The following is a 24649-nucleotide window of genomic DNA, read 5'->3' on the forward strand; positions in this document are numbered from 1 at the left end:
TCCAGAATAAAAAGAATACATATTGCATGACTCCATTTATATAAAAGTCAAAAAAATGAAAACTAATCTTGCATCCATTTCATTGGACTGCTGTGACAAATTACCACAAAATTCAGTGGCTTTAAACAACAGAAATTTATTCTGTCACAGTTCTGAAGTCCAAAAAACCAAAATTAAGGTGTCAGTAGAGTTGAATCTTTCCACAGGCTCTGAGAAAGAATCTACTCTATGCCCCTCACCTAGTGTCTGCTGGCTGCCAGCAATACTTGGCAATCTTTGGTTTGTAGATGTGTCATCCCAAATTCTACCTCCACTGCATCAACTCTCTATTATCTTGTCTCTTTCTCTTATAAGGACACTTGTAATTGGATTGAAGGTCCACCCTAATCTACAATGAACTCATTTCTAGATCCTTAATTACATCTCCTAAATGAGGTCATATTCACAGGTTCCAAGTGAACATATCTTTTGGGAGGCCACCATTAGACCCACCACAAATGTATAGTGACAGAAAGTAAATCAGTTTTTGTATGGGGATGGGGAAAAATGGGGAAAAAGGATTACAAAGCAGCATGAAAAAACTTTCGAGGTGATGGATATATCCATTATCTTGATTATAGTTGTGGTTTCATGGATATACATTAAAAGTTATTAAAGTATACCCTTTGCAATAAGAACACCATTATTTCACATGTCTGAGTCTCAAAATACAACCATCAAATGGTATTTACCAAAGTAGGTGATCACGAATTCAAAGTAAGATGAAAGCAAAGGATATGGAATTGAGAAAGAACAGAACAAACTGGGCTATAAATTGTATAAATAACAGAGCCTAAGGAAGGAGTTCCACTATATGAAAGAAAGGTAAAAATTTTTGAAGCTTAAAAATAGTACTCTGAAAAGTGCCTGCTACAAAGATCCTCAAGAAATAATACATGTGTATATATACGAAGTCAGTGTATCAATGGTTAATACATGAACAGATCAATGCATCCATGAAGCATCTATTCAGACTTCCCTGTGGTAAAATTAGGTAGTATTCATAAGCCTATGGAACAAAAAGTAAGGAGCACAGAACATCAAAGAAGGTTATGAAAGCTAACAGTAATGGGATGACTTTTTAAGGTAGCCGTATATACCAGATGAGATTTTCTAAAAACACTAGTATAAATATAATCAAAAAATTAATGTTTCCATCTTAATTCTCATTTGATAAGAAAAATATTTTATATGTCAATGACTATAGTGGGATGAAATGTTACAAAGGAGGAGCAAAAGAAAAAAGCAGGACCCCTTTAAGACTGGTCCTTTCCAAGACTCATAATACCTACAATTCGGTGATGCACTGGAAAATCTGCTGAAACACAAAAATTCTTGCCATACTGTTTAGAAACCATTAAATTAGACACATATGCAAGATGCATTTTTCTATTCTACTAAAAGTTCAAAGTTAAAAAACATAGAAAAACAAATAGCTATAGATTTATCGCAAATAAACTTTATTATGTTATATACAGAAAATATATCAAATTTTATAGGGCCAAAAAATAATCCTTGGAAAAAACCAAACATCTTTAACAAGCAACGCCCATTTGTTCTAGTGTACTAAGTTTAACTCACATGACTAGCAGCTTAATTTGGCAATCTCAATGCATAAGACAAATAATTCATAAAAGTTTGACAATATTATTTTTAGTTCACATGCTTCTTGGATTGAGCTCATAAATGCTTCTACTTTATGCTACTCTAGGGACTTCATTCAGACACAAATACATTTGTTAGCCATAGGGAGGCTGAGGGAGGAACTCTGTACAGACACCATTATATTCTGAGACTCCAAACATACACATCCCATTTGGGCAGACATTTAGAATACGACAATTAAAAATTGATTGTTACTGCTTCTAAATTGAGTCAATGAAGTATAATTAAGAGTACACAATACTATGTATGAGAAGTACATTTCTACTAACGGTTAAGGTTACCAATGATCATGATCTGATAAGTTTAACAATTTAATTGATCTCTCATAAAACTTTCATAAAACAATGTTAGAATGGTTACACAAAACATCTTGTTAAATGTAAGCAGTGTTTATAAGTAACTCGGTTATATTATGAAGCACAAAACATTTTTATTTTTAATGAGGGACAAATACATCTAAAATTAGAACTTAACACAAACATCTGAATCAATTGTTTTCCCAACTACTTGCAAACAAAATATTTCAAACTCCGTACACGATTCTGCAAACCCATGAGTACAAACTCTAATCTTGACACTGAATTTGGATCATCTCCATGGAGGAAATCCATGAACCAGATGTGAATTTATTCTTCCAGATGTATTTTATATGTTTGAGGAAAAATAAAACATTTCTTCACTGCTTTTGAGGTCACTTAAAAATACACTAAGAACCGGCAAAAGAGGAAACCTACCAATGAGTCTTGCACTACTCTTAAGCAGTCATTTACTGAATTATTATTAAACTAATCAAACTACATATACAGTTGCTACATTATCAATGAACATTAAAGTAACTGGTAATTCGAAATCAATTTAACATTTATAATCTACCAATTTTCTCAGTGTTCAGTAGCCATACTAATTACACCAAATTGCTTTAGACAATTTTTGTGTTAACATTACAAGGAAAGAAAAAAGAAAAAATACGTCTACAATTTTAATTAAAATATCATAACCTCAACATCTGAGATAAATTTCTACACAGAAATAAATGAATCACAGCAAAATTTAATTAAATTAGTAACACATCTGAATCTAATTGTATAGTCCCAAAGTTTGAAGTCATCTTATAATACAGTGACACAAGTTCAATAATTAAAAAATTAAATATCACAAAAACCAATCTCCATCATATTAAGATCTCAACTAACTAAAACCAAAAATGGTTCCTCTGGCACATACATTTCCTTTGCTCCACCAGAGATCCTTTAAATACTTAATAGCTCTTATTCAATTTTTTAAAAATATATCCAAGAAAATAAGTGATCTTGTTGAAATGTTTCATTTTATCCGGGAAAAGGATATATACATATATTAATTAGTTACGATAGTTGTGAATGTAATTTCAATAAATACTTATATGAACATTCTTTCACACATTAAGAAATAGCAGCTAATTGTGCATCAACACAAACTACAAAAGTAAAAATATACACAAACATATTAAAATGACTTAATTTTTGTATATCTTATGTTTTCAAGGATTTAATAAGAACATTAAATTTAAGATATCCTGGCATTAATATTTTAAATTTATTAACCTACTTTAATTTTAATAAAAATATAATTTATGATTTCACAGAAGCATTTTATGTGTATTCCAAGAATTTAAATCTTGAACTAAAAGCACAAAATTTACAGGTAGGAAATATTATATGAATAATTACTACTTAACCTAAGGGATGGGGATGATTTGCTATATGCATTGAAAATAAGTATGAAGCAATGAACAAGAATATATGCTATGGCTTCAGTAAAACTACAATAACTCAAATCAGAGATAACAGTGTTTCACTTCCAATACTATAAAGTACCAGAAATAATTTTACACCCACACATATTTGTTTAATGCACAATTCTGGTATTCTGCCAATAACTCAGCTTCACTAAAAATTCTTCCCTGGATGTAAGTAACTGTGGTTGGGTCTTAAACACAAATAAATTAAGAACAAAAATTTAAGTGCTCTGTTACAGATGTTTTCTTTTCACTTAAAAATATCTATCAGGCACAAAACCTCTTATTTGCTTAAACAGTTTTAAGTTTTATTTAAACTTCACACTTGAATTTGCACAAAATTTACTCTAAACTGCAGAAAAACAAAAATTCTCCGCTTTCGGGGAACAAAATATGAGTAACACTAGCCATAAACTTAAAATGTCACATTCTATACATAAGATTGAATCCTTCGTTTCTGAAATATACCTGCCTTTTCCTTGATTTAAACCCATGAAAGAATAATAAAAACCTGAGAGTAAATCTGGGATTTACCATCAAACAAGGATAACTGGAATCTTTAATAAGTCAGTTAGCAAACACATCACTGGAGAAAATAAAGTCTGTAGGATGCAAGAAACAGAACATACAAATAAAAAGAATAAACAGAAGAGGTAAAATGAGAGAAAGAAAAATTATTTAAATCTGACATAGCTCTAAATTTAAAAAGTGCATAAAAAAGGAAATAGACAAATTCTTACCAAGTATGTTGAAAATATGATGAAAGATAAAGAAGAAAAAGGTGATTTAAATCTGTATACTTAAGATGGAGAAAGAAATTGGGAATTTTTTTCCTCCATTAAATTATTTTATTAAGTATCAAAGAACTGCCATATCTGACAGAGAACATTCTCTAATAATAATACACAAGCTTAAAATGATATACTATTTTTGGTGGTATCTTTCCTCCAGCTTTATTGAGGTATAAATGACAAAAGAAATTGTAAGATATTTAAAGTGTACAACATGATGATTTGATATACATGTACATCATGAAAGTATGCTCTCCAATGAGTTAACACATCTATTATACACACACACACACATTTTTTTTTTTAACGCCTACAGCACCTGGTATTCCTAGGTAATCTCCCATCCAAGTACTAACCAGGCTCGATGCTGCTTAGCTTCCAAGATCAGACAAGATCAGGCACATTCAGGGTGGCATGGCCACAGACACATCTATAATATTTTTTGAAATCTTATGTATTTTTATTAAAACCTCATAAAACAAATATTTTCATAGAGTAAATCATAAAAATATCAAAATATAAACAAACTTGTTCAATCTAGTATTTCTCTATAGGAATTATGATAGGTCAAGTAAGGAGAAAGATTATAATTATGAAATATTTATAAATATTTCTAAAACATTAAAATATTACTATATTTTTAGTCACTATTTACTGAGAACCTAACACAAGATATTACAAGATAGATATTCCACTAAATGTTAGAGTCAGTTGGCAAATAAGCAAAGCATGATCCCTGCCCTCATAAAGGTTACTGTCTAGTGGGGCAATGAGAGATGTAACTTAGAGATATGATAAACATTACTCAGGAAAATCATTCAAGTTTTCATTTTCTGGAATATTTCCTACATGAGGTAACTTACTAATAAAAATTTTGATAATAATTTAGACTGGTGTTTCCCTTACATGCAGTTTTCATAAACTAAACCAAATTTTTTAATGGTTAGAGTTCTTTTTAGATTATCTATTTCTTTTGGTCAACTCTTTTGGTAATTTACATGTTTCTTTAAAAAACTCAAAAATTCTAAATTTAACTCAAAATTTCATATTTCTAGAATACACCTTTTCAAAGATACTATTATAATTTTTAAAATCTCAACATATACCCTTTATATTTCTGATATTATTAGCATGTACTTCTATCATTTCTTGGTCAACGCTGTCAGGGGGATTTGCCCAAGTTCACATACTGGTTCCATCAATTACAAGTTGTGTGTACTTAAGTTTTTTACTTCTCTGGGCTCAGTTTTCTCAATTTTTAAATAGGAATAAAAACAGTTCTTATACTGAAGGAACTGAATGAGATAATAGATGTAAAGTGCCTAGAGCACACCTGGCAAATAAATGTTCAATAAATATTACCATTATTTTTAAGTGTGGATTCATTTTTATGTATCATTTGGAATACTGGGAACTTCTTCACTCTAAAATCTCTAGATTTTCATTACTCTGGAAAAGTTAAAGCTTTTATCTTCATTTTCAGACATCATCTCTTCTTCCTTCTCTCTACTCTCTGGTTCTGAAACTCCTATTAGACATAAGTTGGACCCTCTCATTCTGTCTTCTATTTACTTAACATTTCCTTATTTTTTTTTCTTTGTATATCTGTGCTGTTTTCTGGATGATATCCTCATAGCTCTTCAAATTAACTAATTCTCTCCTCAAATGATTATATGATACTATAGTCATGGCACACAGAAAGAACACAAAAGTTTGTTCAATGAAAATCACAGACATTTTCATTTCGATTACTGTATTTTTTCCTTTTCTAAGCACTGTTTGTTCTTTCAGATCTTCTTGTTCCTCTTTCCCATTGCGAAAATTCTCCACTATGGTTCCTATTCCTTCTTTTAATCTCTAATTACCAGTTACTTTAATGTTCAAACAGTTTTATAGTCTCTTCAAGGTTTTTCCATTATTTCAAGTTCTTGTTGTATTTACAGTAAAAAAGAATGTTTTGGTCAACAATAAACTGCATATACGTCAGAGATCTCACTAAGATTAGAATGGAACTAAAAAATTCCTACCATCTAGTGACATAGCCATCATTATGTCATAGAGCAACACATTAATGTACAAGACATAATACTTAATAATGATAATAAACAACTGTTATTGGTTTATGTATTTACTATACTCTTACCGTTATTTTATCTTTCTTTCTTTTTTTTTTTTTTTAACACCTACAGCACCTGGTATTCCTAGGTGGTCTCCCATCCAAGTACTAACCAGGCCGGATCCTGCTTAGTTTCCAAGATCAGGCCTTCACATTCACTCACCACTCACTCACTGACTCACCAGATTAACTTCCAGTCCTGCAAGCTCCATTCATGGTGAGTGCCCTAAACAAGTGTACCATTTTTTTTTTTACCTTTTATACCATATTTTTACTGTACTTTTTCTCTGCTTTGATATGTTTAGATATACAAATATTTACCATCGTTGTGATTGCCTACGGTAATCAGTACAGTACATGCTGTCAGGTTTGTAGCCTAGGAGCAATAGTCTACATTAGCAGTCCTTAACCATTTTGGCACCAGGAACTGGTGCCCCTATTAGATAGAATCTAATGCCTAATGATCTGAAGTGGAGCTGAGGTGGTGCTGCTAGCACTGGGGAGCGGCTGCAAATACAGATAAAGTTTCACTCACTGCCGCTCACCTCCTGCTGTGAGGCCTGGCTCCTAACAGGCCATGGACTAGTAGGGGTCTGCCACCTAGGGGTTGGAGACCCCTGGTCTATATCATACAGCTTAGGTATATAGTATTATGTCTACTGATTGTCTGCATGGTGGTTTGTTTCCCCTGTATGGTTTATAATGTCTACAACCTTCAGCAGAGGTTACTTTATTATGTGGGAACCTTGTGTACCATGAGCTATGAAAATGGAACTAAAGAACAGGTACATGTGTTAATTTGCTTTTGGCAGGCCCCAAGTAATTTCATTGGTCCCTGACCAGGAAGATGAAAAAGAGGTTCATCTGTATATTTGAGTCTGTATGGACTATTTACATATACATACATTTTTGTTTTATGTTATTCTTTTAATTATGATGTGGATGACTTCATCATCATTACAGAAATTCCTGGCTTCAGTAAACAAATAAATATATCATTATTTTATGCTTTTCCCTGAAATAATAATAGATTTAAATCATACCGGAAATGTAAATTCCTATACCAAGTACTGGCTATTCTAAGCTTTTCTATAAATCACCTTTTTAACAAAGAACTGCAACATTTTGCTATGTATTTTTAGAATAGTGATAATAATAATCGTAAATATATTTGGGTAGTACATTGAGAGTTTACATAATCCTTTAGGTAAATTTAAAACACAGTATCTTTCATTTGTTCCCATGATCACCCTGGCTGGATTTACCATCCTAATTTTAGACATAAAAATCTGAGGTCCAAAGCTGTTTTCTTGTTGTGTACACATACAAAATATACTATACTCTCACTTACTATTCATTAGTAGTACACATATCTGATTTTCCATTATTTGTAACTATTCTTTTTTGCTTCCTGCTAACTCTGAATATTAAACTCTGTAGCTCTCCTCACCTATTTTATTGCTCCAATTATTAGTATATAATACTAATTGAGACTTCAAATCTACTAGACACATAATACTGCTAAAGGCATTATTAAAGCCATATAATCTCAAATATAAGACATATTTTTCATACTTCAATATTTCTATAATCAGGATGGATCTTCTAATTAACGTCACAAAAAACCTCCTGGTGATTATGCAGAAAAGTAAGTTATGATACCACTACAAACACAATTGTGCCCATAAAATATCTGTTCATCATATGAATATCAGTTTGGTTGAGATATTTGCATTTGTAGCACCAAATGTGATTGAGTTTTAATTCTAATTTAAATCTCTAGTTGTCTGTTAAATTTTTAAAAGACTGTACTGTAATGATGCTCTGAAATAGTAAGAATATAAAGTTGATTGCCATATACCAAGTAAGATAATTAAATACAATAGAAAATATGAAATCTTTAAAAATTTATTGCTGAATTCCAGTGCCAGGATAGAATTTATGCATCAGGGAAAATTCCAATACTCTCCAAACATTTCAAAAAAGCACCGATAGACTGATTTTCTAAAACACTGCTTTTGTCATGTAACCCCCTTGTTCCTGAATCTGTTATAGATTCTTACTGCCTTCTAATTCAAATCTACACTTCTACACAACTTTCAAGGCCACCCACTATCTGGCTTGATAAATTTATGCAATTTTAATAAGCATTTTTCTCTACTTCTACCTCCCAAGTCTTTACTTTAGTCCATCAGTCTCTTAAAGGAAGTCTCTATCTTCCTTATAATCCTGCTTTGATCTGTTCACTTCTTCCAAATCCTCTTCTTCCTAGAAAATAAAACCCTTCCATCTTCCATCACAATTCAAGTCTTAATCTACTTAATTCTGAACTTCTACTGTAGCTAGAGACACTATTATATAAGTTACCAATGACACTTATCTATTTGTTTCTGAACTACTCCTTTCTCTTAACTTAGAGTTTGAGAGCCTTGGAAATATGGAAAACATTATCCATCCTTTCTCTGCTCTGAAGAAAAGGAGGTCTTAAAATGTAGGAAACTGAATCTCAGAGAAATTAAATAATTAAATTAAATCAAAGAGCTAAATAGTTCAACCTAGTCAAAAATCCAGTTGAGTGATCTTTCCCTTCACACAGTAGTGACGCACGAGATAAAGAACAAAACAAAAGATATGTCTTATTTTGCTTTTTAGTGTAATATAAAAAATAAAGACTCATTACATGTTAACCTAATGAAACAGGTCTCATTACATGTTAACCTAATGAAATTCCTCTTTCCCAATTAGACTAAAAGTTTATGAATTTTGAATTAAAGTTCCAATACAAATTAGGTATGATTATTGGGAGGGGAGTAGAGAGAGAGAATTAGTTATGGACTTGCTTAGAGACAGAAAGTTGTATTTAAACTTGGTAAAGCAGCCTCAAGAGTCTCTCTTGGGTGCTATTTACACATTTTTTTGTGTGTGTGATTACAATCATGCAATATGATTCCATTTGCGATTTTGAGTAAAGTTGGAATGCTGTATTCCCTAAAGAATGAATAGTGTTTAAGTTTAAGAAAAAAAAAAAGGAATGTGATACTTCTGGTCAAAAGTTCTCTTTCTGGAATTCATGATAAATGAAAAGAATTTTGGCAGTTCCTATGTCATTCTGCATCTTACAGGCAACGTGCAATTTCTCATGTCATTACAACTCGGTTACTCATTGAAACAAGTGATCTTATTACAAAACAAGTTAAAGAAACAAACAAAGCCTCCCTCAGTTCCTGCCTTGATTCATTATTAGAATTCACCTTTCCTTTCACCTCACCCACAAACCCAGATATTGAATGCCAAATGTTGGTCTCACTGCAGGACAGGACATTAGACAATTTAAACATCAGCGAAACTGAATTCAGCTATCCTTAGTCACTGACTGATGACTCTATTCCTATTTGTACATTTTTTAAGTAGTACTATGTCCTTCCCGGAAGTTCTTTTTGCATTCCAGATTACGACAGGGACTACAGTATAACAAAGGCACAAAGGAAAAATGCAAAGAATCAAGTGTCAGGATAAGTTAGAAGCATACACATATATGTAGGTAAGTCTGGTCTAATTCTTGTTCAGTAAGATATTAATCTTATGAAAAATTTTAAAGAAATATTAAATTTATCCCAAAGAAACAATTCTGCCATAGGATCAAATTTAAAATGTGATCAGAAAGTGTACATTCTAACATATGTAAGGGGAAAATATTTATAAAGCATTTTATAATTTCACAGTAAATAATATTTGATTGTACTATACATCCTGTTTTTCTAATGTCATATGATAACTGTATATAAGAAACATTACCATCAATTTTTCATCTCCCATTTTAGAACAGAAACTAAATATATCTGCTCCCTGCTCCAAATGAAAGATGACATGATTGTAGTTAAAATTAGTTTCTAAAATTTACCTAGAAGAGCTTCAAAATAGAATTTTATAAGAACACTAGAAATTACAAACATCTAAACAGTTGTACGCATTCTTTATCTAAACTGAGCAGAGCTCATTTAATAAATAACTATTGTCTTTACTTCTACTGTTGGATTACCTGCTTGAACACTATATAGATACACATACATCTTCCTCTGTTAAAGTCACATCTGCAGGAAAAAAGGCTACTAAAATAAGAACAAGTTGCTGTTCCAAGTTAATATCGTGCCAGTAGATATTTTGTAATACTCAGGGCTGTAAAAATGTTCTTGAAAAAAGTTTTATATTCCCATATATTTAAGGCAGAAATTCCAGACTTAGAAAATTTAAATGGTAGTTGTATTACTAATGTATTTTATTGAATAAATCTGACACATTTTTCTGAATCTCCAATTTGTACCATATTTCCTAAAATCCTATAACAAAATTTGTCTAGGTACTCCCTGTTCATCTTGCCTTTCATATAAAATACATTTACCATTTATGATAAATATAGCATCAACGACAAACTAGAGACAAATTTCAGTTTGAAAAATCCATAAAGTGAGAATTTGGATATATGTACAGATAAAAATGTTGGAGGTATACAACAACAAGCACAATTCTAGTTTGTGCTTAATCTTTCAAATATAGCAAAAGTTAAGGTTAAATGTTATTTAACTGTATGTATACCACTATAAAGTTAAAGGTAGATTTAAAAAATTCTTGACTAAGTGATATGCTATTACCTTGCTGGCACGGCTGAAAACCATTCATAAGAGAACTTGATACGTTTTCACAAATTTCTTCAAATAACTATTAAAATAATTAAGTTCAACTCTGATGGATGAATAATTATTGCTTTATAAATTAGAATTTAACAATATGTAAATCAAAGAATATTTAATTTCCTAGAATGAAATTATTCACAAGATTACATAATATCATCTACCTAGTAGTTTATCTTACAATTCCTTATGTTTATTTCAAAGCTGACTATGCTACAGAATCACCTGGGAGGCTTTTAAAATTTTTCAATGCCAGGACAGGACCTCACCACCTCACACCATATATCAGAATATCTTGGCAGTTAGGCCTCAGTATCAATGTATTTTTTTAATTGTAGTGAAAACAAGTAACACAGAATTTACCATCTTAACTATATTTAAGTATACAATACAACAGTATTGCCTATATTCACATTGTTGTGCTACTAGACCTCTAAAATATGTTGCATGACTGAAATGCTATATCCATTGAACGATATATCCTCAGCTCCTGGCAAACACCATTCTACTTTCTGTTTCTGATCTGACTACTTTAGGGACCTCATATAAATATGAAACCATACAGTGAACCCCAAGGTCCATCCATGTTGTATCATGTACCAGTACTTTTTTTTTTAGTACTTTCTTTTATAAGGCCAATGTATATAATACCACATTTTCTTTATCCATTCATCAGTCAATGGACACTTGGGTTACTTCCGTATTTTAGCTATTGTGAATATTGCGGTCATGAACAAATATTTCTTTAAGACTCTGCTTTCGATTATTTTGGGTATATACCCAGAAGCAGAATTGCCGAATCATACGATAATTCTATTTTTAACTTTTTGTGGAACCCCCATACTGTTTTCTACAGCCACTGCGCCATTTTACATTCCCACTAACAGTGTAAAAGAGTTCCAAAATTCTCCACATTCTTGCTAATACTTGTTATTTTGTTTTCTTGCCAGTAGTCATCGTAATAGGTGTGAGGTGATATCTACAGTGGTTTCGATTTGCATTTCTCTATTAGTAATAGTTGGTAACATTCAAGGAATAAACTTTGGAGTCTTAGATATAGAATTAACATTTGGAAAATAATCACAGACAGGCTGGTTGAAATACACTTAGATAATAGTCAAAACTTTCAGGTAAGACAGGTTTGCTTCTACCACCGGCTCAAACTGCACCCTTCCTGGAATCTACCCAGTCTCCTTTAGCCGTTGAGTATTTTCTCTTTTAATTCACTTCTGTTTTAAGAAATTATATGAATTTGGGAATGTCTCTGATTTTTCACTGAGATATTTACATATAAAGCCTTAACACTATTTAGATAAGAAAAGATTTCTTTTTTTCACATGGTAAGAAGGAGAAGCTTTAAGTCACAAGGATGAGACACAAGTACTCACATTTGGTACTCTCACAAGCCAATTTTAAAAATGACTAACTTCTATTTGGTTACCTATTTCACCTAAGGCTGACTATTTTTAGGGGGAAAAAATTAAGGATATACTTTGGTACACACCAAGCACTTACTTGGAGATCTACAAAATAAACTATATATTCCCTAGTTATTTTAGAGTGTGGAGTTAAACCTCAAAGCAGGTCCTAAAAATCTAATTAATATTTGAATCATGAGAATTTTCCAACATATCATTTGTTCGACACCCTCAATTATGCAGAACAGCCAAGACCTAAAAGCAGGCCAAACAAGCAAATATTTAAGTAGCAAAATTAGATAACAATTTGTGCAAAGGAACTTAATTTTCCTCATAGGAGAATCGTTTGACTCTTACTGAGTTATTGATTACTATAAATTTACACACAGTTTTAGCAAATTTAATGATATGATTTCTCAATCTATACCAAATGCATTTATATTGGTGGTGAAGACAGAAATATATGAGTCTGAATAAGCACAATCTACGTTGGCCCTTCTACTTACACATGGCATATTACTTGCAAGCATCACTTATTATAGCATATAATGAGAAGTGATACTCATATTGAGTAGCCTTACTCATCAAATAAATGTTAAATTAAATTACTATGCAGTCTTGGAAAGATGCATACCTTGTAAGGTATATACATACCTTCACAGCTGTATGCGTGAGCACACACATGCTTTGTCTATACCTTTCTTCTGCTGTCAAATCTTGACTCTTACATGAGTCACCACATAAGCAGCTCACTACTTGGCTTTACTCCTCCCTGCCTAGTATCACCATTCCAACCACCTGACTCAACTAGAGGAAACCCTTCCCCTATTTTCTCTACTGAAAGTGAAGAATGCATAGGGTTACAGTGTCAAAAAAAAAAAAAAAAAACTACAAATGAATCCAAGAATGTTCACCTTTGAAAGAGAAAGGCAGAGAGGAAGAGTACTGAGGAAAAAAAGGAAATAAGAAATGAGATACGAGGCCCAACTCATAAATACTTGTAATTTATTTGAGTAAAAATATTCATTCCTACTCTCTTAGTAGTTTATTTATAACATATACTTTGGGATATTACATAATATTTGTTCTCCTTTCTTCCTCTCTAAAATCCATAGGAAAAATCGAATTATTTCCCTATTATCTAGGGAGTTTTATAAAAACCCACAACAGGAAATCTCCCAAAGAGTATGATATTTAAACTTTTGTATTTATACGAAAAAAAATTCTTTAAAATATACGAGAATTAAAATCATCTATTACTACTTTTTTAAAAAGTAAAACTTTTTCTTATGCCAACTAAAGTAAATAAATTTTCCTATATTTCTTCAGACCTAGCTATAAATATACATATATAACAATTTTTTAAATAAAAATTTATATTTGTCCACATCTTCCTTTTCTCATATAAGAGTATCATGAAGAGCTTCCAGATAAATCTACCTAATTCTTTTCCATAAATCTGAAACTTGGTGTATTTACCTAACTGTAAGGCTACTGAAAAGGTTTTCAGTATTTTCCTATTATAAGAAAGACCAATGAACATGCTTGTAACAAATTACAATCTTATCATTAATGCATGAATATGCCTACACAGTTACCAACACTTGCTTATAGACCTTTTATGGCCAACCTCATAGCCAAACACTTCATTCACTGCTATTTTGTCTTTAAAAATTATGACTGTGACTGGAGGCAGCTTCTTATGGTTGTTGGCAACATGAATGCCTTCTTCAGTGAACAGTTTGTATTCTATCTTTTTCTATTGGGTTTTATTATTCATTTCTGGGTATTCAACTGGTTAAAAATAACAACCTTTCTTAAAAAAGTAAAATAAAATAAAAACTTGTTTGACAAAATCTACCACACTACACAGTGTTAAAAAATTTATCCAAAACTTGAAAATGAAAGAGTATATCATACCCTTTCAATGGTATACTGGGTCATTGTTTTAACAAGCCCACCAAAGGACCGCTTAATTTTTGAAGAGAATAAACCTGTTATGGACTTTCTAATTTACTATTTGATTAGAGCCCAACACTGTGAAGTTCTGTGTAACTTATACATTTCTGTCCTAGAGACGACATAAATCTAAAGGTTATGGTTTTATAGTTCTGCAGGAAATTAACTAGTTTTGTATCTTATCGATCTTATTCTTATGGCAACTTTTGGGAAAAAAAGAAAACTTTTCCAGATAGATTTTACAAGTATCTGTTCTTTAAATGTTCTAGAATCTAACTTTATTATCTTACTAGTTCTAGGATCAATTAAAAAGTTGAATGAGTTTTTGACAAGTGTTCATTCTATATCTGTATGATAGTTGTATTTCTAATACTTGAAATTATCCTTTGATGGAAGCATTTAATTTATTTGTCAGTAGATTTATCCTTTTCTTTTTTACTTTAAGGGTTCTGGGCTTTCTCTTTAACCAAGGAATGTCAACTCCATTTCTGCAATGTAAAAATGAATAAAAATGTACATGCTCTTATATTTACCATAAAGTTTTAAAAATTGTTTTATTAAGAATTTTATCATAAATACAATAATTATGTAGTTTTATTCTTTCACTATGTAATGAATTATATTGACATAATTCATTATAGTAACACATGCTATATTTCCAGAATAAATACTATATAACATGTTACTTTCAAAACACGTTGATATACTCAATTATTTAATACTTTTTAGGATTTTTGCATTTCTATAATTTTGCTTTCTTCATTAGATTTTCTATATTAAAGTAATGTTGGCCATCATATAATTAACTGAGATGCTTTCTATACTATTAACATTTTGAAATTGTTTTAATTAGTGAAGAAATATCAGCTGCTTGTTAATGAGCTACACGAGAGGGCAGTAGGCCAATTAAACAAAACTGAATCTCTATATCCATTAAACAATACAGTACAGTCCCCGTTTATCCTCAGGGGATACACCCTAGTGAATGCCTCAAATCATTGACAGTTCATTGTTCAAATGATGGATAGTACTGAATCCTAATCAATTTCGACTCTGCCAGAAATGTGGCAGCACCTGTCTTCATTGGCAGATGCAGCTTCTCTAGTAATTTTTATATTTTTCAGTCCAAATCTATTCCTGAATCTGTGTAACCATCCTTTGCTTGCAGTAAATGGCTTTGTATCACTTGTTTCAGGGGATCCCTTGCTGAAGTCTTCATATAGGTTTAATGTTTCCTGGCACAACGCAATGCTGATACTTGGAGGACATTTTCTGTTGATGTCTTCCACGCACAGATTTAATAACTTTTCCATCTTAACCAAGCACCTACTTACGCACTATGGCCGTAACTCTTACAGTCTGAGGTGCAACAGCAAAACTAGCACAAAATTCTTTTTCCTTCTTCCTAATTTGATGAATAGATCATTCTTATCACAGATCTTAGCAACCTTAGCATATAATTTTTACTTTCTTTATTAAATTGAGAACTTTCACCTTTTCACTTAAGAAAGCATTTTATGGCTTCTCTTCGGCATATCCAAATTTCCAACACCACTACTCTTACACTGCAGGGCCATTATTAAGTAAAATAAAGGTCACCTGAACACACGAACACTGCACTATCGCAACAGTCAATCTGATAACCAAGAATCATATGGTGATTCTATTTTTAATTTTTTTAGGGCCCTCCATATTGTTTTCCATAGTAACGATATCATTTTACATTCCAACCAAGAGTGTGCATGAGGGTTGCAATTTCTTCACATCCTTGTCAACATTTATTTTCTGTTTTGTTTTTCTTTAGTAACTATCCTAAAGGGTATAAGCTGGTATCTCATTGTACTTTTGATTTGCATTTCCCTAATGATTAGTGGTGTTGATATTTTCATTGGCTTATTGTATATTTGCCTATCTTCTTTAGAGAAATGTATATTCAAGTCTTTTGCCCATTTTTTAAACAGGTTGTTAAGTTTGCAGAATTTTTTATATATTCTGAATATTAATTATTATATATATGATTTGAAAATATATTCTCTCATCCTGTGGGATGCCTTTTTACTCTGTTGATATTGTCTTTCGATATACATAATTTTTTCATTTTCACTAAGTCAAATTTGTCTATTCTTCCTTTGGTTGCCTGTACCTTTGGTGTCACATGCAAGAAATCACTGCTAAATACAATGTTTTTTTTAAGCTTCTCCTCTATGTTTCCTTCTAAGAGTTTTAAAGTCTTACATTTAAGTCTTTGAGCCGTTTAGAGTTAATTTCTGCGTATAGTGTTAGGAAAGGATCCAACTTCATTCTTTTGCATGTGGAGATCCAGTTTTCCCAGTACCATTTGTTGAAAAACTGTCATTTACCTATTGAATGGTCTTGGTAACTTTGTCAAAAGTCATCTGACCATATGTGCAAGGACTAAGATCTGGGCTCTCTTTCTACTCCTTTGGTCTATATGTCTGTCATTATGTCAATACCACACTGTTTTTGTTACTGTAGCTCTGTAGTAAGTTTTGAAATCAGGAAATGTTAAGTCCTCCACCTTTGTTCTTCTTTTTCAAGATTATTTTGGTTGTTTGGGGTCCCTTGAGATTCCAAATGAATATTAGGATGAAATTTTCTATTTACGCAAATAACATCATTAGAATTTTGATAAGGATTGTATTGCGTCTATAGATTGCTTTAGGTAGTATTGACATCTAAAAATATTAAGAATTCTAATTCACAATCATGAAGTGTGTTCTCATTTATGTCTTCACTAATTTCCTTCACCAATGCTTTGTAGTTTTCACTGTACAAAACTTTCATCTCCTCGGTTAAACTAATTCCTAAGTATTTTATTATTTTTGATACTATTGTTAATGGAGTTGTTTTCATAATTTCCTTTTCAGATAGTTCATTGTTCATGTATACAAATACAACTGATTTTTGTATGTTGACTTTGTATCCTGCTTCTTCACTGACTTCATTTAATATTGCTAAGAGTTTTTTATGGAAGGGGGATCTTTAGGGTTTTACACATAGAAGATAATACCACTTGTAAAAAGAGACAATTTTCTCTCTTCCTTCCCAGTTTGGATGCCCTTTTTCTCTTCTTTTTAATTGCTCTGGGTAGAACTTCTAGTACTAACATAAGTGGTGGAAGTGGGCATCCTTGCCTTCTTTCTGATCTTAGAAGAAAAGTTTTCAGTTTTTCACCACTGAGTATGATGTTTGCCATGGGGTTTTAATACATGGTTTTTATTGTTAAGGCAGTTTCCTTCTATTCCAAATTTGTTGAGTGTTTTTATCATAAAAGGGTGAAATTTTATCATTAAATTTTGTCGAAGGCTTTTTCTGCATCAATGAAATGATCATGTGGTTTTTTAAATATGGTATGTTGACTGGTTTTCATATGTTGAAACAACTTTGAATTCCAGGAATAAATTCCAGTTGGTCATCATGTATAATCCTTTTAATATGTTGTGAAATCGATTTGCTACTCTTTTGTTGAGAGTTTTGAATCAATATTCACAAGGGATATTGGTCTGTAGTTTTCTTAAAATATCTTTGTCTGGCTCTGGAAATCAGGACAATGCTGGCCTCAGAATGAGTTAGGAAGTGTTCTCTCCTCTTCAATTTCTTGGAAAAGTCTGAGAAGGGCTGGTTTCATTTCTTTAAATGTTTGGAAGAATTCACCAAGGAAGCCATCAGGTCCACGGTTTTTCTTTTTTGGAAGATTTTTGATTACTGATTCAATCTACTTACTAGTTACATACTACTTACAGATCTCTTCAAATTTTCTATTTGTGATTTAGTTTTAATAACATTTTTGTTTCTAGAAATTTGTATATCGTATCTAGGTCACCAAATTTTTAGCATATAACTGTTCACAGTACTCTCTTATAATCTATATCATATAGTCAGTAGTAAACATCCCTATTTTCATTTCTGACTAGTAATTTGGGTCTTCTCTCTTTTTAACTTAGTTCATCTAGCTTAAAGTTTGTCAATTCTGTTGACCTTTTCAAAGAACAACTTTTGGTTTCACTGATTTTCTCTGTTGTTTTTCTAGTCTCTTTTGTTTATCTCTGCTCTAATCTTTATTATTTTTTCCTCCTGTTAGGTTTGGGTTTAGTTCTTTTTTCTAATTCCTTAAGTTACAAAGTTTGTTGTGTATATTTTACCAGAGTAAAAAAATATGAAATAAATGTTTTTCACTTATCTCCCCAAATTTCTGACAATATACCTCGCTCTCAATTTTAAAAAAAAAAAAAAAAAAAAAAAAAGAATGGATTAACAAGAGAATTAGAAAACAAGCCACAGACTGAGAGAAAATATTTACAAAAAACACATCTGACAAAGAACTGTTATCCAAAGTATACAAAAATCTCATAAAACTCAACAATAATAAAAACAAACAACTCACTTAAAAAATAGGCCAAAGACCTTAACAGATAAAAAATGAATGAATTAGCAGTTTCCCCTTCAGGTTAGTCTCATCCTCACAATCTTCTGAAGATTGCCACCTTTTCTCATGCTGCTTTCTCCTGAACATGCTTCCACTGCCTGGAATTGAGAAACATTATAAACACACACTTATCTATTTGCCAGTTCATGATCTATCTTCTCAACTAGACTAGCTCCATGCAGTCAAGAATTAAGTCTGTATTACATATGACCATAAAGAAAGCACTATCAAACTGTCAAAGAAATGTGCTGTGAATAAAAAAGTTGATTCTTCCTTCCTGAAAACTAAAAGCAAAGGTTAAATTTTTGCAAGCGTCACCACAGAGTATCAATCCATCTCAGTTCCCACCTATCTTACAACATGTTCTAATACTAAGAACACACGCCATATAAAGAATCTATAATGATACATCACCCACTGGTTAAAGACACTGATGACTATTGAGTTAGATGAAAGTATAATACTGAATTTCAAAGTCCTAAACTGAAAGTGAGAAATAGTATATTTTGTCAGTTTTATTAATTTATGAACTTAATTTATAGGAAAAATGCTCAACAAAATAAAAAGTAGTGAATTTATAGCTGTAAATCTTTCATCAGTTTAAAACAAACAGGGGAAAGAGCTGTGTTTTCTTTCAAACTATATTTCCTAATAACTTTATATGAATAAATATTTTTTTCTGCTTGTTTGCTTATCTAGCTTAATGCAGCTATCAAAACATGAATTCCTCTCCACCTGAACCAAGGCAGACAGTAACCAAATAAGCTGACCACAGCACAAAGAGTCATGTCTCTCATAGAATACTATTTCTTGCTCCTTTGCTATTTTGTTGTTATTTGATGCAACTTCTCCCCTCTCCTCAAAGCAATCAACAGCTATTTATTAAACACAAAGCCATGCACTGTGCTTAAGTTTGAGAACACTAAGAAATTGACCTGAGTAAAGCAGGTACTCTTATATCAATCAGCTCAGAAGCTTATTAGATCCTTCTATAATTTTTTAAATTTTTCTACTTTATTACCTTTGATGCTCATTTTTCCCTCACCCACCTAAAAACCCTCAGCGATCACAAGTTCAACATGTAAAATATATTGTATAGCCATCCACTTCTCTCCATGTCCACTACTATCACCCTGGTGCAAACTACTTTTTAAAATAGAGCTACTGCAATAACTAACCAACTAATTAGCTAACCAACTGATCTCTTGCTTCCACTTGTTTAGTTATAGGCTAGTGTGTGAACTTTCTAAACCCTAGATTGGCATTTCAATATTTTTTCATTAAGCTTAAACATTTTATGAGAATTTTCAAATATTAAAAAAGAGAAAAATACAATGAACATGCACATAGCTATCACCTAGACAACAATTATTAAGATTTTGTAACAATTATTTTTTTTACGTTGAGGTATAACTGACATATAACATTATATTAATTTCAGGTATACAACATTGTGACTCAGTATTTGCATATAATATGAAATGATCAGGTCCTCTAATTTTGTTGAAATCAATTAACTGTAAGTCGTCTAAATTTCAAAAAGATTTGTATCCTGGCATAAGAATGATTTAGTTTCTCTTTTTCTGAGTACAAAAAATGGCTTTTCAAAAAATTGTCTTGTGAATATTAATTATACATGTCACTTACCTAGAGACAGATTCTTTAATGAAATATACTAAAAAGGGATTGGGAAAACTTGTAATACTCTCAGATTTTCAATATTTCTCTGGCAAAACAATATTTTTTTAACTTTTTATTTTGAAATAACTGTATAATGTAAGCAAGTTGCAAAGAGAGGAGAGGCTTCTTGTACACCTCATCCAGTTTTCCCCAATGGTTATTTCTTATACTACAATAGAACATAATCAAAACCAGAAAACTAACATTGGTACAAATGTGTGTATCAATTCTGTGTCATCTTACCATTTGTATGTATTTGCGTAATCACCACCACAAACAAGAAATAAGGGACTGCAAATTGGGACAGCCGCTATGGAAAACAGTCTGGAGGGTTCTCAGAAAATTAAAAATGGATATGCCTTTTGACACAGCAATTGTACTTCTGGGTATTTATCCAAAGAAAACCAAAACAATAATTCATAAAGATATATGTACCCCAATATTCATGGCAGCACAATTTACAATAGCCAAGATATGAAAGCAACCTAAATGCCCATCAACAGACAATTGGATAAAGAAATTATGGTTCATATATACAATGGAATATTACTCAGCCATTAGAAAAAATGAAATCCTACCATTTGCAACAACATGGATAGACCTAGAGGTTATGCTGAGTGAAATAAGTCAGACAGAGAAAGATAAATACTACATGATTTCACTTACATGGGGAATCTAAAGAACAAAGAGAACAAACTAATTAAAAACAGACTTACAAATATAGTGGACAATTTGGTGATGGACAAAGGGGTTAAGAAGAAGGGAGAATGGGGTGGTTAAAGAAGTACAAATTAGTAGTTGATAGTTAGTAATGGGGATGGGGAGCATGGCAGAGGGAATGCAATTAGCATTAATAAGATGGCTAGGTGGAGGGCCAAGGGAGGGAGGGAGCAATTGGGATGATCATTTTATGAACTATATCGATGTCTAACAGATGTACTGTATACCTGAAACTAATTTAAATAAATAAGTTTTTTAAAAAATAAAGAAAACTATTCCATCACTACAAAGACCTCCCTCATGCTACACCTTTATATAGTTCCACCCAACTTCCTCAGCCTAGCTCAGTTCCCTGGCAACCACTAATTTGTTCATGACCTCTATAACTTTGTTGTTTTGAGAATGTTATATAAATGGAGTCATATGCTATGAGCCTTTCTGAGACTGGCTTTTTAAATCAACATAATACCCTCAAGACCCAAACAGTTGAGTGTATTAATAGTTTATTACTTTTATTGCTGAGTAATATGCCATGGTATATGTATGTAGCACAATTTGTTTAACCATTAACTTATTATAAGACATTTGAATTGTTTCCAATTTTTGGAAATTGAAAATAAAATCACATATAGGTTTCTGTATGGAAAGAAGTTTTCACTTCTCTGAAAGAAATGTCCAAGAGCACAATCACTGAGTCATATGATTAAGTGTATATTTAGTATTTTAAGAAAATGTCAAACTGTTTTCCAGAATGGCTGTATCATTTTATATTCCTATGAGTATGTATGAGATCCAGTACTTCCATATCCTGGGCAGCATTTGGTATTGTCACTGTTACTTATTGTAGCTGTTTTAATCAGTATATAGTAATAGTTCATTGAAGTCTTAATCTTCATTTCCCTAATAGCTGGTGATGCTGAACATCCTTTCATGTGTTCATTTGCCATCTCTATGTTCTTTAAGTATCTTTTCATGTTTTTTAGTCATTTTCTAAATGGATTGTTATTGTTTATTGTTGTTAAGATTTAAATTTGAGGGTATTTTAATCTATACATAAGTCCATTGATAGATATATTTGCCAAAATTTTATCCCAGTCTTATTATTCTCATCACAGAGTATTTAGCATAGCAAAAGTTCTTAATTTTAATGAATTCTAATTTATGAATTTTTGTCTTATAGATCATGTCTTTTGTATCAGGTCTAAGAAATATTCATCAGGTCTTAATTCCCAAAGATGTTGTTTTCTTCTAAAAGTTTTATAGTTTTACATTTTAATCTATGATCCATTTAAAATATTTTTATATAAGTTGTAAGCTCTAGGTCAAGATTAATTTTTGTCTACAAATATCCAATTGCTCTCACACCAGTTGTTGAAAAAACTAACCTCCATTGAATTGCTTTTGCACCTTTGTCAAAGATCAGGTAATTGTTACTATAGCAGCTATTTCTGGGTTCACTATCTGTGCCACTGACATATGCATGTATGTGTCTACCAATACAACACAGTCTTAATTACTGTAGCTAAATAGTAAGTCTTTAAATCAAGGAGAGTGATTACTCCCACTGTATTCTCCTTTTACAAAAGTGTTTAGCTATCCTAGTTGCCTTGCCTTTTCATTTAAATTATAAAATAATCTTGTCCATATATTTAAAAAAATCATTTGGGATTTTTAAATTAAAATTATTGGGGTGGCACTGGTTAATTTGAGATTTTGATAGGAATTGTGCTAAACCTATATATCAATTTGGAAAGAATTAGCATCATCACTATATTGAACCTTCCAATCCATGAACATGGCATCTCTCCATTTATTTAGATCTTCTTTGATTTTTAGTCCTCAGCATTTTGTAGTTCCAGCATACAAGTCCTATATCTGTTTTGTTGGATTTACTCCTCACTACATCATTTTTAAGTGATTATAAATAGCACATTTTTATTTCAGTTTCCACATGTTCATTGCTAGTCTACAGAAATATAATTAATTTTTGTATGTTGGTCTCATACACTGTGAATATGTGGAACTCACTAATTCTAGAAGTATTTTTTGTGAATTCTTTGGGATTTTTTACATAGATCACCATGTCACCTGCAAATAGGGACACAGTTTTGTTTCTTCCTTTTCCATCTATACACATTTTATTGCCTTGTTTTACTTTATTTTGCTGACTAGAACTTCCTATATGGAATAGCAGTAGAGAGAGCAGATATCCTTATTTTATTGACAGTCTTAAGGGGAAAGCATTCAGTCTTTGACTATTTTGGATAATGTTACCTATAGGCTTTTTGTAGATGTTGTTTATCAAGCTAAGGTGGTTCTTCTCTATTTCTAGCTTTCTGAATTGTTGTTTTTTAATCATGAACAAGTGTTGAATTTTATCAAATGCTTTTTCTTCATTGATTGATATGGTCATGTGATCTTGATTCTTTACAGGCTAATACAGTATGGATTACGTTAATTGATTTTCAAATACCAAAACATCCCAATTACACCCATTTAATTTAACATATAATTATTTTTGCATATTGCTGAGTTCAACTAGATAGCATGTTGTTAAGAAGTCTGCATCTATATTCAGGAAAAATATTGGTCTGTGCTTTTCTTTTTCGCATTGTCTTGTCTGGTTTTGGTATCAGGGTAACACTGGCTTCATAAAATGAATTGGGAAATGTTTCCTTCTCTTTCCTTCTTGGAAAGAATTGTGTAAAACTGGTGATAAGTCTTTTTTAAACATCTGATAGATTCCCTCCAGTGAAATCATCTAGGCCTGGAAATTTCTATTTTGAAAATTTTTAAATTACAAATTCAATTTTCTTAACAGTTATACTGTTGTTTAAATCAGCCATTTAATTTACATGTGGAGTTGTTTGTAGTAATTCCCTAATTAACACTGATGAAGGGCCTATCGAGATATACCCAGTTTTATTAATGATATTAATAATTTCTATCTTCTCTATTTGCCAGTCTTACTATGGGTTTATCAATTTTATGATCTCTTCGAAGAGCTAGCTCTTTGTTTCATTAATTTCCTCTATTCTTTTATTTTCAGTTTCATTTGTTTCTACTCTGGTGTTTATTTCTTCCTACTTCTCCTGAGATTATTTTACTCTTTTTAAATTTTTTTTTTTTAATTAGGAGTTTAGATTATTTATTTCAAATTTTTTTTCCTTTCCAATGATGCTTTAGCTGTATCTCAAATATTTGATATGTTGTTTTTCCATTAATACGTAGTTAGCATTTCTTTTTTATTTTTAAAATGTCTTTGACCCATGGATTACTTAGGAAAAAACTGTTTAGTTTACAAGTGTTTAGAGATTTTCCTATTATTGTTTCTAGCTTGATTCCATTG

At 31.5% G+C, this 24649-nt stretch overlaps 1 protein-coding gene and 1 pseudogene across 5 annotated transcripts in view; both read right to left on the minus strand.

Annotated features, from left to right (window-relative positions):
• Positions 1-24649, minus strand: part of SBF2 (SET binding factor 2) — a 364550-nt gene that overhangs the window by 254834 nt on the left and 85067 nt on the right. The window lies entirely within an intron of this gene.
• On the minus strand, positions 4580-4698 carry LOC118603150 (annotated as a pseudogene).

The sequence above is a fragment of the Rousettus aegyptiacus genome, unplaced genomic scaffold (assembly GCF_014176215.1).
Source record: "Rousettus aegyptiacus isolate mRouAeg1 unplaced genomic scaffold, mRouAeg1.p scaffold_m13_p_5, whole genome shotgun sequence".
NCBI classification, from domain to species: domain Eukaryota; kingdom Metazoa; phylum Chordata; class Mammalia; order Chiroptera; family Pteropodidae; genus Rousettus; species Rousettus aegyptiacus.